The sequence below is a fragment of the Heptranchias perlo genome, chromosome 29 (genome assembly GCF_035084215.1).
Source record: "Heptranchias perlo isolate sHepPer1 chromosome 29, sHepPer1.hap1, whole genome shotgun sequence".
Classification (NCBI taxonomy): domain Eukaryota; kingdom Metazoa; phylum Chordata; class Chondrichthyes; order Hexanchiformes; family Hexanchidae; genus Heptranchias; species Heptranchias perlo.
The window spans coordinates 33,338,665-33,356,456 of NC_090353.1; the positions used below are offsets into that span (position 1 = coordinate 33,338,665).

Sequence of the window (17,792 nt, forward strand, 5' to 3'; positions counted from 1 at the left end):
GAACTGGTCATTCATTTTGTATGTTGTTTGAGAGATCTTGCCGGGTACAAAGTGACTGCCATGTTTGCCTAGATGACAGCAGTGATTAAACTACAAAAGTAATTCAATGAATGTGAAACTCTTTAGGACATAATCAGGTGCTACATACATGCAAGTTCTTTCTTTCCTTAACCAACCAGCAGAATCATAGTCCTACAGGTCTACAAATCTGCTACCAGGAAATGGGAACACGGTTTTAGCAATGTGCAGTGCATGGATCTGTTCGGGAACAGCTCGATTTTAAAATTCTCATCCTTGTTTTCAAATCCCTCCATGGCCTCGCACTTCCCTATCTCTGTAACCTCCTCCAGCCCTACAACCCTCCGAGATCTCTGCGCTCCTCCAATTCTTGCCTCTTGCGCATCCCTGATTTTAATCACCCCACCATTGGCGGCCGTGCCTTCAGCTGCCTCGGCCCTAAGCTCTGGAATTCCCTCCTTAAATCCCTTCGCCTCTCTCTCCTCCTTTTAAGACGCTCCTTAAAACCTGCCTCTTTGACCAAGCTTTTGGTCACCTGTCCTGATATCTCCTTATGTGTCTCGGGGTCAAAATTTATCTGATAATCGCTCCTGTGAAGCGCCTCGGGACGTTTTACTCCGTTAAAGGCGCTATATAAATGCAAGTTGCTGTTGTTGTTGTCTCACCATCCAAACATCAGAACCTCCAAACGTAAAAGACCCTCATGAGAGAACGGATGCTGTGGCAGGAATATTAGTTTCTGGACAACTTAAAAGCTGCTCTGTGTTGGGAAAGGGTTAAAAGGGAAAATGAACTGAACTCTCCAGCCAAGGAACCTACAGTTTCCCCCCATTCAGGTTTCTGGGTTGCCGCTGATTCACAATCATTAGGCGAATAAAAAAAAAAAAATTGAGCTCCTGCCACATAATAGTTTAAGTCCTGTGCGATGTGGCCAGTGCCTCACATGCTGTGGGCAGAGATTAAGCGTGCAGACACTGTCGGCATTGTTTGTGCAATCACACCCTGCCATCAACATGTGTCAGAGGCACATAATTCTGACATTGTATTTGTTATGCGCCCTAGGTCGGAGGCGCCTCTCATCCAATACCAAGTTAGAACGCAAGAGGAATTAACATTTTCTCAACCTTTATCCCACTCACGGACGTATTTTTCTCAATTCATTAATTCTAATGAAAAAGCTGATGAGTATAAAGTGACCTTCGCCACCTCATCCTCACAGTTGCCATGAGCTAAAATTGCCGATTGGAGGAAAATTTGTCTCTAAGTGAAATATTTGGCCAAATATTTTCACTTTAATAAACATTCATTTGCAAATATAGAGGCTAATTTGATCATTTTCTGCCTGCTGAATAGCTTTCCATTTAAGGCACTTCCCTCCGGCTTTCTCCCTTCCTCTCCTGAGAGTGAAGACTCCTTGGTGTATTACAGTCCCTCTAGAGAGCAGAGACGTAGTAACTGGATGATCGGGGTTCCAAAGTTGAAGCTGAAACATAACAAAGAAATGCAATCCATTGCAGGAGCAGCACTCGGTGACCTTATCAAATGATCAGTGGGCCCAAGAATGGCGTCATCTTTAATGCTAAACCAACCTGAGATATGAGACATTCTTTCAAAGTGCAGGGGAAAATAGGAGCCTTTCTACGTAGTTATGTGGAGCTGACATTTTTACACCAAATTGCGCAGAGAGTCACAAAGCCCGACTTTTCCCCTTCCCCTTGTTCTAGTTGTGTACGTATGATATAATAAGCCAGAGGCTTTTCCTTATCAGTGGGAGAAAGTAATTGCTGCTGTAGACTGCAGGTGCTGTTGTTGTGTATCACACAGTCCATGTACGTCAGACACCCAAAAAAAAGGTGTTTCCTCAACTCAGCCGGTGCCAAATATTTAAAAGAAAGCTTTGTTTTCAAGAAACTGAACAGAAAATTACTATGAAACTAGTTTCAGTTAAAGATACCAAATCTTCCCCTGACTTGTATTTCAGGATTAGGGACCCAGATAGAAGTCAACTTAAAGAGCACTGGCATGCAATTTTTTAAAAAAAGACTTTGCCTGCTCCTCCTTCTATAACAGACGGTCAGTTAAAATTGCCTGAAAGAATTTCCTTCCTCCTTCTGAGGGCACCAACTCATGCTGGGGTTTTGGGCCAGGACACAAACTGCCAGCCAGTAACTCAGCTAAGCTTCACGTGTGAACCTTGACGCTGGGGGCGTGATTTTTACTCCGAGCAGGGTAGACCACGCGTTCACAGATACTCGCGTGGGGAACCCAAAAGCGAATTGAGTGTATCGCAACCTGTGACCGCAACTCGATTGAAGGTAAGTACTTGAGCTTCTGGGTTTCCCAGGCGCCAGGTAGCCAGGTTGTCGGCCGATCGCGGGGTTCCTGTTGGCCAGGTGAGCTTGTTGGGCCTGGATGAAGCACTCCTGCTCCTCCGGGCCCACAAGCCGTGCAATAAAGGCCCCCATTCACCTAATGGATCCGGCCCTTCCCGCCTGCTTTCACCTGACGTGATTCAGAGGCGACGGGAAACCCGAACAGGTAAGGTTAAATTCATTTTAATTTTCCAATGCACAAAATATTAAGTACCTCAAATATCTCAATGAGGTTCATTGCCATTTTAAGTATCGGCCCGCCGGCTTTAAGTAGGGGCGAGACTTCCTGGCGTCTGCTGTCCACATGCAGACAAACCCGCCTGGGTTAAACGCAGAAGTGAGTGAGTCCCTCTCCAAAAAGCTGTTGTTTTAACCTCCCACTCGTTCTTGGGGGTTAAAATTTACCCCTGGGTATCGGCAGGCAATTCAGCTGTAGGAGGCATCAGAGGTCATCCCAAAACATCTTCTTACCTGAGGTCCACATGTGGGTGCTTTCCACCCAAAGTCGCTGGATTGTGATCGGATGTAAGAACTCAGGTATTTTTGCCTCATCCTAACCTAGGGACGCTGAGGCTAATTATATAGATTGTACAGCACAGAAATAGGCCATTCGCCCCAACTGGACCGTGACAGCGTTTATGCTCCACACGAGCCTTCTCCCACCCCTCTTCATCTCACCCTATCTGCATATCCATCTATTCCCTTCTCCCTCATGTGTTTATCTCGCTTCCCCTAAAATGCATCTAAGCTATTCGCCTCAACCACTCCATGTGGTAGCGAGTTCCACATTCTAATTGTAGCACCACCACCGTCACTGCCCCCAGACAAGATAATCTGACAGCACAGACCAGAGATCAAACTTCCTGGTCTGTACTGTTCATTAACCTTACCTCGTGATGCAGTCATCTATTAAATTCTAGGGGCAGCCAACAACATGCCTCTCTACCGTAACCTCCCACAGCTTTCCCCACACCGCATACCATCTGCTAACTCGTCGGCTGAGATCGGGACAACCGCTCCCAGATTCTGCCAATGCTACTCTACATCCCAGCCCATGAGCACGGGGCGATTTGCTGACCAGTACCCCCAAACTCCCCTCCAGTGGGAATGTGCCTGGCTTCAGGTCAGTGCCTCCCCCTGATGGAATGCTGCCATCCGGAATTCTCCATACGGGGAATGTTAGGTACAAGCCTGAATCACACTGCGCCGTGGCAGTACCTTGGAGGTCCTGATCTCCACACGTCCTCTACTAAGCCAGGGGAGTCCATATCAATAGTCTGTCAGACACACGTGGTAGGCAAACTCTGGCAGTCCAGTCCTGGCAGTTCTTTTCCACTTCCACTTTTATTTCTTACTCTCTAGTTTGTTGTTTGAATTTTGTAGGGCTGGAGGTTTTTGTAAGGACTGTTCTTAATGTTGTTGCTTCGTTGGTGGGTAAGTGTCAGCCGTGGCTCAGTGGGTAGCACTCTTGCCTCTGAGTCAGAAGGTTGTGGGTTCAAATCCCACTCGAGATTTGAGCACATAATCCAGGCTGATGCTCCCAGTGCAGCACTGAGGGAGTGCTGCACTGTTGGAGGTGCCGTCTTTCAGATGAGACGTTAAACTGAGGCCCCGTCTGCTCTCTTAGGTGGACGTAAAAGATCCCTCGGCACTAATCAAAGAAGAGCAGGAGAGTCCTGACCAACAGTTATCTCTCAACCAACATTAAAAAAAATACAGATTATCTGGTCATTGCTGTTTGTGGGATCTTGCTGTGCCCAAATTGGCTGCCACGTTTCCTACATTTCAGCAGTGATTACACTTCAAAAATACTTCATTGGCTGTGAGGTGCCTTGGATGTCCTGAGGTCATGAAAGGCGCTGTATAAATGCAAGTTCGTTCTTATACCTTAAATCACTAAAATCTATTAGCATCCTCAGCTTGAGACAGATGAAAATTGACATGAGCATTGATTAAAGCTTTTATATATATATATATATATATAGCCTGTAAAACGGCATGGTATGATCCCAGCAGCCCCATAACGACTAAAATCGTGACCACTGCTGGATTAAACTGTTTGATTTCGCAGTATTGCCTCTCATGTTCAGTATTCCCAGAATTACATACAAATGCAATTAATCAGTTCAGTTATGATTATTACAAAATAACAGACTGTAAGTGAAACTGGCAGCCAAAAGTGGCATTCACACTGGGAAAAAAAAGGCTGTGCTTTCATAGTCGGGTAGGGAAATGATGCGATGAAATATTCTCGACACTGAAATTCTCCTGCTGACTGTGCTGTCAGCAGATCAAGCCTCGTGTCCATGATACAGTATCATCACATTATTAACATGCTGCAGTAGGGTTGCCACATTTTGGCAAGCCCGACTGATGGACAAGAGGATGGGATAGGGGCAGGGCAAGGGGGTGGGAGCATAGTTTGCAGTTAATGAAAATTCATTGAAAAACTTAATAATTAATGTCTCTGACAACGTGAGACGCAGAAGTGTGAGAAGGGGTTTCTGTTAACTTTGCTGATCTCAGCGTGGCTGTAGAAGTGCTATAATTAGTCTGAGCAGTTATGATGTGGAGATGCCGGTGATGGACTAGGGTGGACAAATGTAAGGAGTCTTACAACACCAGGTTATAGTCCAAATAGCTGTTGGACTATAACCTGGTGTTGTAAGACTCCTTACATCTGAGCATTTCGGCTAAGTACCGTTCCCTTGTAATATCGCAGAGTGTCAGCCTTGGCTCAGCTGGTAGCACTCTCTTCCCTCTGAGTCAGAAGGTGGTGGGTGCAAGTCACTCTAGAGGCTTGAGCACAAAATCTGAGGGAGAACTACACTGTCGGAGGTGCCGCCTTTTGGATGAGATGTTAAACCAAGGCCCCATCTGCCCTCTCAGGTGGATGTGAAAGATCCCACGGCCACTATTCAAAGAAGAGCAGGAGAGTCTTGGCCATCAATTACCTTTCAACCCGCACCTAATACAGATTGTCTGGTCGTTATCTCATTTCTGTTTGTGGGACTTTGCTGTGCACAAATTGGCTGCTGCGTTTCCCTACATTACAACAGTGACAATAATTCAAAAGTACTTCATTGGCTGCAAAGTGCTTTGGGATGTCCTGAGGTTGTGAGAGGTCCTGTACAAACACAACTTCATTCTTCCTTTCATTTATATTTTTTCCCTCTTCCCTATTTTCCCCTCCCCCTCCCTTACTCCTTGCTGGGATACAGCATTACAGGCAGCCTCTGGTACCTTGCCCATTATTCAGTGACTGTCAGCAGGCTATTCACAGCCGAATCCAATACGGTCCTTGCCCAATGCCCACACGTGAACACTGACAACAGGGGTACCGGATAGCAGGCTAGAGCAGGAATCCAGACTCCCTAGCCCAGGGATGCTGAGGTTGATTGTAGCACCATCATTGCCACCCTGGCTAGATCAGCTAAGTCAGCACAGATTGAACCCGAGACCTTCATGGTCTAAATGGCCATTCATTGAATAAATTCAACTAAAGCCATTGGGAGAAACAGTCGCTTACATTTTAGAAATTCTCAGACACCCCACTCAAAAACAGGAGTGTCTGGGTCAGAACCGGACAGGTGTCAGTGTCAGAAACTCAGCTTCCTCGTTTATCTTTGTTATGTTTCAATATAGCCACTGGCCGCTTTGATCAGGTCTTCCTCTGCTGCCGGATAGACTTTTGGATCACGGGACCACCTGACGACTTAACCCTTTAAGAGCAATTTATAGACTGTCATTGTTCTGCAGAGGGTTTTCTCAATTCACAGCAATGGTTGGGCTATTCACCAGATGAGCTGTTGCTTTCTTTTTTTTCCCTGAAATGGAAGGGAGCACCCAGTGGAAGGTGATTCCCCGCAGTCCCATTGGTGGAGGGGAAATTGGCCAATGTAGTGGAACGGTTGTTTTACTCAGACTGCTCTGAGTAACTTGGATGTGAACTTGAAGCTGAGAAGCTTCCTGTTCTGAGTCGCAGTTTCCTGTTCCACGGTGCAGTTGCTAAAAACAGTTCTAATTTCCAGCGCCTGTGGTCTGAACTGATACGAAATGAGATGTAGTTTCAGCATGAACTGTCCGTAGGATTATAGGAAAGTAAAACAACGTAACAAGAAATCTTTCTGCGCAGTTCACAAAATGGAAAACTGGAAAATGCATTATAGATGTGCAGTGACGAGCTCTCGGCAGCTCAATGAGTAAATCCACCACCTAGTGTGATACCGAGGCTTATGGACCTGCAAGGCCCCAGGTTGTAATCCCTGGTCTATGTTGGGTTAGTTGATAACAGCTGTTTGGGCTGCAACAATTGGCCCCATGAAAATTAAATCCATAAACTTGGTTGCATAAATTTGGCTTGTATTCCCTTGAGTATAGAAGATCGAGGGGTGATCTGATTGAAGTGTTTAAAATGTGAAAAGGATTCGATAGGCTAGGTACGGAGAAACTATTTCCTCTGATGGGGGAATCAAGAAGGAGGGGACATAATCTTATGATTAGAGCTAGGCCATTTGGGAGGGAAATCAGGAAGCATTTTTCCACAAAGGGTAGTAGAAATCTGGAATTCTCAACCCTGCAGAATTCTGGGGGACAATTGGAGCTTTCAAGACTGAGATCGATAGATTTTTGTTAGGCAAGGGTATCAAGGGATATGGAGCTAAGGGGGGTAAATGGAGTTTATTTTATTCGTTCATGGGATGTGGGTGTTGCTGGCAAGGCCAGCATTTATTGCCCATCCCTAATTGCCCTTGAGGAGGTGGTGGTGAGCCGCCTTCTTGAACCGCTGCTGTCTGTGTGGTGAAGGTTCTCCCACAGTGCTGTTAGGGAGGGAGTTCCAGGATTTTGACCCAGCGACGATGAAGGAACGGCGATATAGTTCCAAGTCGGGATGGTGTGTGACTTAGAGGGGAACGTGCAGGTGGTGTTGTTCCCATGTGCCTGCTGCCCTTGTCCTTCTAGTTGGTAGAGGTCGCGGGTTTGGGAGGTGCTGTCGAAGAAGCCTTGGTGAGTTGCTGCAGTGCATCATGTGGTTGGTACACACTGCAGCCACAGTGTCCCGGTGGTGAAGGGAGTGAATGTTTAGGGTGGTGGATGGGGTGCCAATCAAGCAGGCTGCTTTGTCCTGGATGGTGTCGAGCTTCTTGAGTGTTGTTGGAGCTGCACTCATCCAGGCAAGTGGAGAGTATTCTATCACACTCCTGACTTGTGCCTTGTAGATGGTGGAAAGGCTTTGGGGAGTCAGGAGGTGAGTCATTCGCTGCAGAATACCCAGCCTCTGACCTGCTCTTGTAGCCACAGTATTTATATGGCTGGTCCAGTTAAGTTTACGGTCAATGGTGACCCCCAGGATGTTGATGGTGGGGGATTCGGCGATGGTAATGCCGTTGAATGTCAAGGGGAGGTGGTTAGACTCTCTCTTGTTGGAGATGGTCATTGCCTGGCACTTGTCTGGTGCGAATGTTACTTGCCACTTATCAGCTCAAGCCTGGATGTTGTCCAGGTCTTGCTGCATGTGGGCACAGACTGCTTCATATATGAGGGGTTGCGAATGGAACTGAACACTGTGCAATCATCAGCGAACATCCCCATTTCTGACCTTATGATGGAGGGAAGGTCATTGATGAAGCAGTTGAAGATGGATGGGCCTAGGACACTGCCCTGAGGAACTCCTTCTGCAATGTCCTGGGGCTGAGATGATTGGCCTCCAACAACCACTGCCATCTTCCTTTGTGCTAAGTATGACTCCAGCCACTGGAGAGTTTTCCCCCTGATTCCCATTGACTTCAATTTTACTCGGGCTCCTTGGTGCCACACTCAGTCAAATGCTGTCTTGATGTCAGGGGCAGTCACTCTCACCTCACCTCTGGAATTCAGCTCTTTTGTCCATATTTGGACCAAGGCTGTAATGAGGTCTGGAGCCGAGTGGTCCTGGCAGAACCCAAACTGAGTATCAGTGAGCAAGTTATTGGTGAGTAAGTGCCACTTGATAGCACTGTCGACGACACCTTCCATCACTTTGCTGATGATTGAGAGTAGGCTGATGGGGCGGTAATTGGCCGGATCAGATTTGTCCTGCTTCTTGTGGACAGGACATACCTGGGCAATTTTCCACATTGTCGGGTAGATGCCAGTGTTGTAGCTGTACTGGAATAGTTTGGCTAGAGGCGCGGCTAGTTCCGGAGCACAAGTCTTCAGCACTACAGCCGGGATGTTGTCGGGGCCCATAGCCTTTGCTGTATCAGCCGTTTCTTGATATCACGTGGAGTGAATCGAATTGGCTGAAGACTGGCTTCTGTGATAGTGGGGCTATCAAGAGGAGGCCGAGATGGATCATCCACTCGGCATGTACAGATCAGTCATGACCTAATTAAATGGCAGAGCTGGCTCGAGGGGCTGAATGGCCTACTCGTGTTCCTATGTTCCCAAATCTAACTCCAAAGTTGATTGCAACTTCCTACTCCAACTGGATTGTGTGTCAGTCCTATTTGCACTTATATCTCTTATTTTCTGCCTTGTCCTGGACACTTGGAAAGGGCTATCTGTAGCACTGATATCTCATTGTTGGATAATTGCTAAATCAGAACACTTAAGATTTGTTAGTATCAGCAACCAAAGTGGTGGTAGGGAATGCTGTGTCTCCTTTCAGTATATCTGGTTTAATCAGCCAGGGTTCCTGCTCCCAGTGTGATGAGTTGCTCTGTGTACAATTTGGAGTGAAGTTGTAAACAAATTTGTGAAGATTTATTTACGTTCTTGGTGGAGGGAGGAGAACTTCCTCCCCCCCGACTCTGTTTGTAATTCAGCAACCTCTGGTGGAAAATGTTTATGTGTGGACAGGGTTGGGTCTGGCTATGGTGCAGTCCACATTCAAATAAGCCAGATGACACTGACTGTCTGGGCTCATTTGGGCCAGATACTGGAGACCATCTGGTGCCCATTGACCCGTTCTTCAGCATGAGTCAGTACCACAAAGAAAGAAAATATGGTAGGGGGGTGGGTGGGAAAAATAACTTTTTCAAAAAAATAATGATTGGAATTAAATAATCTGAGTAAGCAGTCTAGACTCCCAGCAATAGCACTGACTGACTCATCACTTATCGATCTTGACAGGTTAGAACCGAACACTCCTTTAAAAATGAGTAATGTGCTAAACTAAGGAAACTCCAAGCCCCGTAGTTTAGCAGCTCTTGTGTAGAGGTCAGTTTCCGTTGATGAAATTGAAGATCTGATCGTTAGCAAATATAAGCCGGGTCATTAGAAAGATTAACTGCACTCTATTCAGATTTAATGGGTTCAGTTTGATCAGGGAGGCACTTTGCTTTGTTAGGGAGATTTAGTGAAGGTTTGAGGAACATGCCACACTGGCTGGCAGATGTCTATGAGGGTGGAGTCATTCAAGCACACATAATTCCAGACAAATAGTGATCCATTCGTTTGGAAGTCAAGACAAAAGGAAACCTGGTTTTGCAATTAGAAAGAATGAATGAAAATAATTAACTCCGTATGAGCACATAAAAATAAAGGAGTTGATCTCCAGTCGATGCTGAGTTGGTTGATTCCAGTAGTGTAGGGTTTGCGAAATTGGACTTATCTAAGGAGGTTATCAGACAGGTTTCCAATTCCTGATCGATCCCATTCCAGTGACCCCCTCCTGGAATTGCTTATTGCATGACCAGTCTTCATGAGGTTGGTAAACACCATGGGGGTGAATTTCCTCAGGGGTTCTCCCGATCAGCTGCCGTATCTTTGGCGAAATACCGGGGTGGGGGGGGGTTCCCACCAGTCTTCTTACAAAGTTACAGCAGCCGATGGGGAGAACCCCCAAGGGGTGCTGCACTGTCGAAGGTGTTGTCTTTCAGATGAGACGTTAAACCGAGGCCCGTTCTGCACTCTTAGGCAGATGTAGAAGATCCCTAATTGAAGAAGAGCAGGGGTGTTCTCCCGGTGTCCTGGCCAACATTAATCCCTCAACCAACACCACCAAAACAGATTATCTGGTCACTTATCCCAAAGCTGTTTGTGGGGCCTTGTGTGCAAATTGGCTGCCATGTTTCCTACATTACAGCAGTGACTACACTTCAAAAAAAAGTACTTAATTGAATATAAAGTACTTTGGGGCATCCTCACGTCATGAAAAGTGGTGTATAAATACTTTCTTTTTATTAACGTCATCACGTCAATACCCTGTGCAGACGAAAAGTATCACAGCCAGCCTGCGAACACGGTTCTCCTCCTCCACCGGTTCACAGGGAGACCGGCGACACAATTTAAAATTACATTCTGCAGAGCGATGCTCTTCAGCAGCATTCCCAGGACCCAGCCTATAAAGTAAAAGGCTGGATTCACAGCGCCTGTCTCAGGTTTCCATGTGTCACTCTTCCACTTTTGCTTTTGGCATTTCGTGCTGGTCTCCAGGAGCCTTGCTGTGTAACCCCAAGTGCTGTTGTACCGCAGCCTGGGTTTTGAGAGAGCGAAATAACTGGGCCCCTCTCCCACAGTTGGTTGCGGATAGTGCAACTGGTCTTCCTGGAAACCAGCTGCTCCGGGAAGAGCGGTGGATGTCACTATTTTGGCACACGCAGACTGGCTGGCTCCAGAAAGACCGGCAGCAGTTAGAAAAAACACAGGACCAGTTTATCTTGATGTTACTTCCAGTCATGCAGGGCCCATGCTGTAGGGAGCCAGAGGCTGAAGGCCATTATTCTACAATGCAACAGTGACTATATTTCAAAAGTACTTCATTGGTTGTAAAGCGCATTGGGACACGTCCTGAGGTTGTGAAAGGCGCTATATAAATGCAAGTTATTTAGTTTATTTACATAAAAACAGCTACCAAGACCCAGAACGCAATGTGAGCTCCCTCCAGATCTGGCTGTTCATAGTTGGGAGAACAACCGATGGGCAGCAGAACGATGCGTCTGCAGTTGGCTGCAATCCTGTAATGTCGAGAGAGTCTGCTCCCGAGTCCTGATAACAAAACCACTGAATGCTTAAAAATAAGAAAATAAAACATTGCAATCTCTCACTTTTTGCTGAGCAGAAAGAGAAAATAACACACTTTCTTCAGCCTGTCTGTACAACAAAACTAAATATAGTGCTGCAGCAGTCAAGAATTTCCACTGTGTAGGAAATGGGACATTTGGGTTTATTCTTTGTTCTTAAATTTACCCAGATGATGATTTAGTTTCCAGAAGCTGCGACTGGAAACTTGACTGGAAAGGAGCGTGCACTGAATTGAAGCACAGGGAGTTTCTAAGAAGCAAGCACCACAAAGAACAGACGGCAGTGGGAAATTAGGAGGGCCAGTGGAGGAGACGAAGGGGCTCCATGCCGGAGACGATCCCGCGCTTTAGAAGCCGGCTGCTTGGGTTGTTTTACAGTTCACCACACCTGGAAAGTATCAGCTCCCTTACAAATCTGGCCAAGAGAATTTTCCATCACTGTAAAGATGTTTTAATATAATACACAACCACTAAATGTCCCTCTTTATGTGCCTAAGCCTCCCAACCCCCCCTTTCAATGTATTCCTCATGCAATGTGGCATTTATACTCGAGCACTGCCATGGAGAGTAGCGGTAAATAAAAGACGTGACACAGAGATCCAACTCGAGATTTGTTTCTTGCTGCGCCGACAAAAGCAAAACCTCTCCCGATGGCCTATAACCAGCCAGCGCTGGAGGCCGCAGACCCTGTTCTGCGCCGGCCACAGGCGCTGAGAGCTAAGATCGCCACTTCTGCATTTCTCGCCTGCATAGATCTTTGCCCGGTAATTTCTGAGCGCAAAAAATGAAAGTTGTAATCCGGACTCTTGAATAATTGCGCATGCACGGTGTCGTGGTTTTATTCCCCATTTACTGTGCAGCGTTTCCTCCAGCAGCAAGCAGGCTAAAAGAGGCAGCCCTGCACAATAAACAAAGTGACGCCAGTGACCTCCAGGAGAGGTTTCCTGGGTGTCTCCGACCTCTGGGTAAAGGTGTCAGCCTTGGCTCAGTGGCAGCGCTCCTGCTTCTCAGTCAGAAGGTCATGGGTTCAAGCCCCACTCCAGAGATTTGAGTACAAAATCTAGGCTGACACTGCAGTGCAGTACTGAGGGAGTGCTGCACTGTCGGAGGTGCTGTTTTTCAGATGAGACATCAAACCGAGGCCCTGTCTGCCCTCTCAGGTGAACGTAAAAGAAACCATGGCAGGGGAATTCACCCCGTGTCCTGGCCAGTATATATGTCTCAACCAACATCACTAAAACAGATTATCTGGTCGTTATCTCGTTGCTGTTTGTGGGATCTTGCTATGCGCAAATTGGCTGCCGCGTTTCCCACATTATAACAGTGACAACACTTCAAAATTGGCTGTAAAGTGCTTTGGGGCATCCTGACGTTGTGAAAGGTGCTATATAAATGCAAGTTCTTTCTTTTTGCCTCAGAATCTCTCTTCTCCCACTGTCAGGTCATTCCCTGCCCCACCCTTCCAATTCCTTTAGTTCATAATTCCTCCTATCCATGCAACAGCTGTGTTATGGTTCGTGTTGCTCTCCAGTTATAACTTCATCTGGTCTGGTTGCTACCCTGTTCTGTTTTCTGGTTTGCATTCCTTAATCACATGGCTCAAAAAAAAACAAACTGGGAATTCAACTGGCCTGCTTGTACAACACCTACTACCGGGATCCTGAAACACGAGGTCAGCTCAGGTTGAAAGGATATTATCGGAAGCCTTTATGGGCTTTCCCAGATCTTGGGCATGTGCAAAGTAAGTGGAATAGATGAGTAAATAGAAATTGTGAAATGACACTGATCGCATGCTGCTGTGAATCCAAACCTAATTAAATGTAATTCTATGTAAATCGGTGGACCAGGGGTCGGTGCTGGGACCACTGCTTTCCTTGATACATATTAATGACTTGGACTTGGGTGTGCAGGGCACAATTTCAAAATTTGCAGATGACACCCGACTTGGAAGAGTAGTAAACAGTGAGGAGGATAGTGATAGACTTTAAGAGGATATAGACAGGCTGGGCGGAAATGTGGCAGATGAAATTTAACGCAGAAAAATGCGCAGTGATACATTTCGGTTGGAAGAACGAGGAGAGGCAATATAAACTAGAGGGCACAACTCTAAAAGGGGTACAGGAACAGAGAGATCTGGGGGTACATGTGCACAAATCATTGAAGACGGCTGGGCAGGTTGAGAAAGCAGTTAAAAAAGCATACAGGATCCTGGGCTTTATAAATAGAGGCATAGAGTACAAAAGTATGGAAGTCATGATGAACCTTTATAAAACACTGGTTCGGCCACAACTAGAGTATTGTGTCCAGTTCTGGGCACTGTACGTTAGGAAAGATGTGAAGGCCTTAGAGAGGGTGCAGAAGAGATTTACTCGAATGATTCCAGGGATGAGGGACTTTAGTTACGTGGATAGACTGGAGATACTGGGGTTGTTCTCCTTGGAACAGAGACGGTTGCGAGGAGATTTGTTAGAGACATTCAAAATCATGTAGGGTCTAGACAGAGTAGATAGAGAGAAACTGTTCCCATTGGCAGAAGGGTCAAGAACCAGAGGACATAGATTTAAGATGATTGTCAAAAGAATCAAAGGTGACATGGGGGAAAAACATTTTTACACAGTGAGTGGTTAGGATCTGGAATGCACTGCCCGAGGTGACGGTGGTGGAGGTAGATTCAATCATGGCCTTCAAAAGGGAACTGGATAAGTACTTGAAAGGAAAAAATTTGCAGGGCTACGGGGAATAGGGCAGGGGAGTGGGACTGGCTGGATTGCTCTTGCATAGAGCCGGCATGAACTCATAAGAACATAAGAAATAGGAGCAGGAGTCGGCCAATCGGCCCCTCGAGCCTGCTCCGCCATTCAATAAGATCATGGCTGATCTGATCCTAACCTCAAATCTAAATTCATGTCCAATTTCCTGCCCGCTCCCCGTAACCCCTAATTCCCTTTACTTCTAGGAAACTGTCCATTTCTGTTTTAAATTTAACTCGATGGGCCAAATGGCCTCCTTCCGTGCTGTAACCTTTCTATGATTCTATGGGAAATCAGGAAGAAAAATAATGCATTTTCTCAGTTGAGACCCTTCCCATATTCAGTGTCAGGAGCACTCATTTTACCTGTGTTGAGTACATGAGCTACGATCAGGAACTAACCATGAGGAGACAGAGTCTGCAATCTGTATTGGACTGCTACCCTTTGCCTTTCCCCTCACTGCCTCATAGAAAAGTTGTCCAATTACCACTGGCAGCCCAACTGAGACAGTGAAGGAGGAGGACAAGAAGAAAACAAGTGAAGGAGAAGAGGAGAGGGAAACAGAAGTTGAGGAGGAAACAGCAAAACAGTAAAGGATGAGAGAGAAAGGAACAAGTGAAGGAGGAGAGAGATACCTTTTTGCAGATTTATTACTGCCAGCATCCCTAACTAGAGAGACAAGAGGCTGAGAGATTGTCAATGGGGCCCAGTCCAAAACAGATTAATAATCACTGAATCGGATAGTTTTATTCAAATGTATTGTCACACATGATAGTTGGCTTCTGGGTGGGACATGCATGTGGGTGAGGCACGGACATGGACGTGGGTGGGACGTGTGTGGGTGAGACAAGGATGTGGGTTGGACATGCATGTGGGTGAGGCATGCACATGAGTCAGACTTGCATATGGGTAAGGCATGCACATGGGTTGGACATGCGTGTGGGTGAGGCATGCATATAGGTCGGACATGTGGGTGGGTGAGGCATGCATATAGGTCGGACATGTGGGTAGGTGAGGCATAGATGTGGGTCAGACATGCACAAGGATGGGACATGTGTGGGCAAAGGATGCATGTGGTTGGGACATGCGCTTGGGTGAGGCATGCACATGGATGGGACGTGCATGTGTGCCCTGCTCCAATATTCCTACCATCATGTGGTTGCGTCCATGTATTAAACTGCAGTGGGCTGTATGTAGGACAGGATAGTCTATCATAGAAGCATGTTATGAAAAAGAGAACACACAGCATTATCAGTCCCACTCGGCCTCTCTGTTTCTGTGCTGATGGAGTTATGCTGAGCCTGTCAGTCAGGTGGGGTGGAGATTTGTCATCTTGACGTGTAAGCAAGCACAGCTGAACTATGCTCTGGCCTTATCTGTTACAGATGGGCTTTGTATAATTTACAGTGTTGGAATCTGTGGGGCTTTTCATGGAATTTCCATCCTGGGATTTTCCTTAAGTTTGGTGCATGGATAATTTGTGAATTGTGGGTCCCTAAAATCCCAACAAAGTACAGAGATTGTTACAATTTTCTTTCATTCTTGCCCGAAGCCAGTGGCTCACCCTGGGGTACAGGTCTACTGCCTCCCAATATATATCTGAGCTCACACAGTGCATTTTGGTACACTAGGGAGGCTTTGAAGCCAAGCCTTGTCCCGTCCCGTCCTGTCCTGGTTGGGGGAGCAGTTTACAGCACCCGCACTATTTGATATCGATTCCACAGTGACCTGCTGGTACATCGGCAGCAAGTTCAAAGTCTGAATCTTTGTACTTACATTCTTTGCTGCATCGATATCAAACCCAGGCACATCTGAGAAGCGAAGGGGCTGCTAACAATGCACTCAGAATCCTAGTACGCCAAGAGGACAAAACTAGTCATTGGGGAAAGCAGCAATGGGCATCAGTTGGCCCATAAATGCTTTTAAGGATTATATAACTCTGAGGCTTTATTGTCACTGTCGGCTGTGCACTGTGGGTCAGGTCATGCTAGTCAATAATTGTCAGCATTACCCCACCCTATTCAGGCACCTGCCCCAGCTGACAGGCAGCATGTGCCTGCACTTAAGGTATAGTGACAGCTAGAACAGTCCACTGACATAAATCTGACTTTAGCTTCTGCTTAAATCACAGTCTGGACACTCCATATGACTAGACAGATTTCGCCAGCACTGCAATCATAAAACTATTGAATCGCTTAATTATTGAAATATCAATATTAATTGGTAGGCTGGGCTTTGATCAGCATGTCCTTATAGAATTTTCTTTCCCCCTCCAGTTTTCTCCCCTACTCTGCTGGAGGCACCGACCTCTCACTGGGGTACGGTTTTGAGGGCACCGGCTGCCCTCTGGTATTGCAGCCAACTGACTATTCTTCACGTGCAAGCTTAGACGATGGGTGTCGGCAGGCTGATCAATCACGGGGTGCAGCGCAAGTGAGCCCAATTCGGACCGCTCCCAAATGTCCGCACGCAAGCTCCTTCCAACAGGAGTCACTGGGCCGTCATCAGGAGCAGGAACACAGGCTGATTTTCCCCGTCCTCAACCCAGGCGCACTGAAGCCAATTGTCGCCCCCAGTTGCTGATCTGGCTAATTAATTTGTACCCTGTGGGTCTTAACAATGTATATCCACAGTTTCACCCGGCTTGTAGTGTCGCTCCCAATGAATCAGAATGAGAACAATTTCATATAATAGAGAGAGGAAACACATTTCTATATGAAATCCTGTTAAATTAAATTAAATTAAAGATCCCTAATAAAAAAAAGTTTCTGCTAACTTCATAGATTTGTTTTATTGATGTCTCTTTGAGAATATCCAAAACTGCAGTATTACCAAATTGAAATCAACAGGACACTGAACGAACTGTATATTACAATCTAGCAGTACTTAGAGCTGGCTGCACATTATGGATCTAGGCATACATTACAGATCAAGCTATACAACACAGATTTAATAGTACGTTACACATATAAATGTATTTTAGAGAGCTAGTTATACATTACTGATTTATTACATAATGGATCTAACTGTACACTGCCTTAGAGAGGGTTCAGAGGAGATTTACCAGAATTATACCAGATATGAGGGACTAAAGAAGATGGGATTGTTCTCCTTCGAGCAGAGAGGGTTAAGGGGAGATTTAATAGAGGTGTTCAAAATTATGAAGGGTTTTGATAGAGTAAATAAGAAAAATCCTGTTTCAACTGGCAGGAGGGTCGGCAACCAGAGGCCGCAGATTTAAGATAATTGGCAAAAGCACCAGGGGGGAGATGAGGAGAATTTTTTTTTAACACCGCGAGTTGTTATGATCTGGAATGCACTGCCCGAAAGGGCGGTGGGAGCAGATTCAATAGTAACTTTCAAAAGGGAATTGGATAAATACTTGAAAAGGAGAAATTCGCAGGTCTATGGGGAAAGAGCAGAAGAGTGGGACTAATTGGATAGCTCTTTCAAAGAACCGGCACAGGCATGATGGGCCGAATGGCCACCTTCTGTGCTGTACGATTCTATGATTATAGAGCTATCCAGGAATCTGTTGAACATATAGTTAGGCAGGGCGGTAAACTATAGAACGCAGAGTGATCTAGGAATGTATACGGAATCTGACGATGTAGATACGGTCAGTGTTACATTTGTCTGTCTCGTTG

The 17,792-nt window shown here is 46.2% G+C and overlaps 1 protein-coding gene across 6 annotated transcripts in view; it reads left to right on the forward strand.

Annotated features, from left to right (window-relative positions):
• Positions 1-17,792, forward strand: part of LOC137299590 (guanine nucleotide-binding protein G(I)/G(S)/G(O) subunit gamma-7) — a 250,750-nt gene that overhangs the window by 164,125 nt on the left and 68,833 nt on the right. The window contains exon 7 of one of the 6 annotated variants that reach the window (XR_010957952.1): positions 11,566-11,985. The exons of 4 other annotated variants lie outside the window; for them this stretch is intronic. The gene's annotated coding sequence lies outside the window, so the exon portion shown is untranslated. Of the gene's footprint in view, positions 1-11,565; positions 11,986-17,792 lie in introns of those variants that run through there. One more of the 6 variants, XR_010957954.1, reaches the window with a different exon arrangement.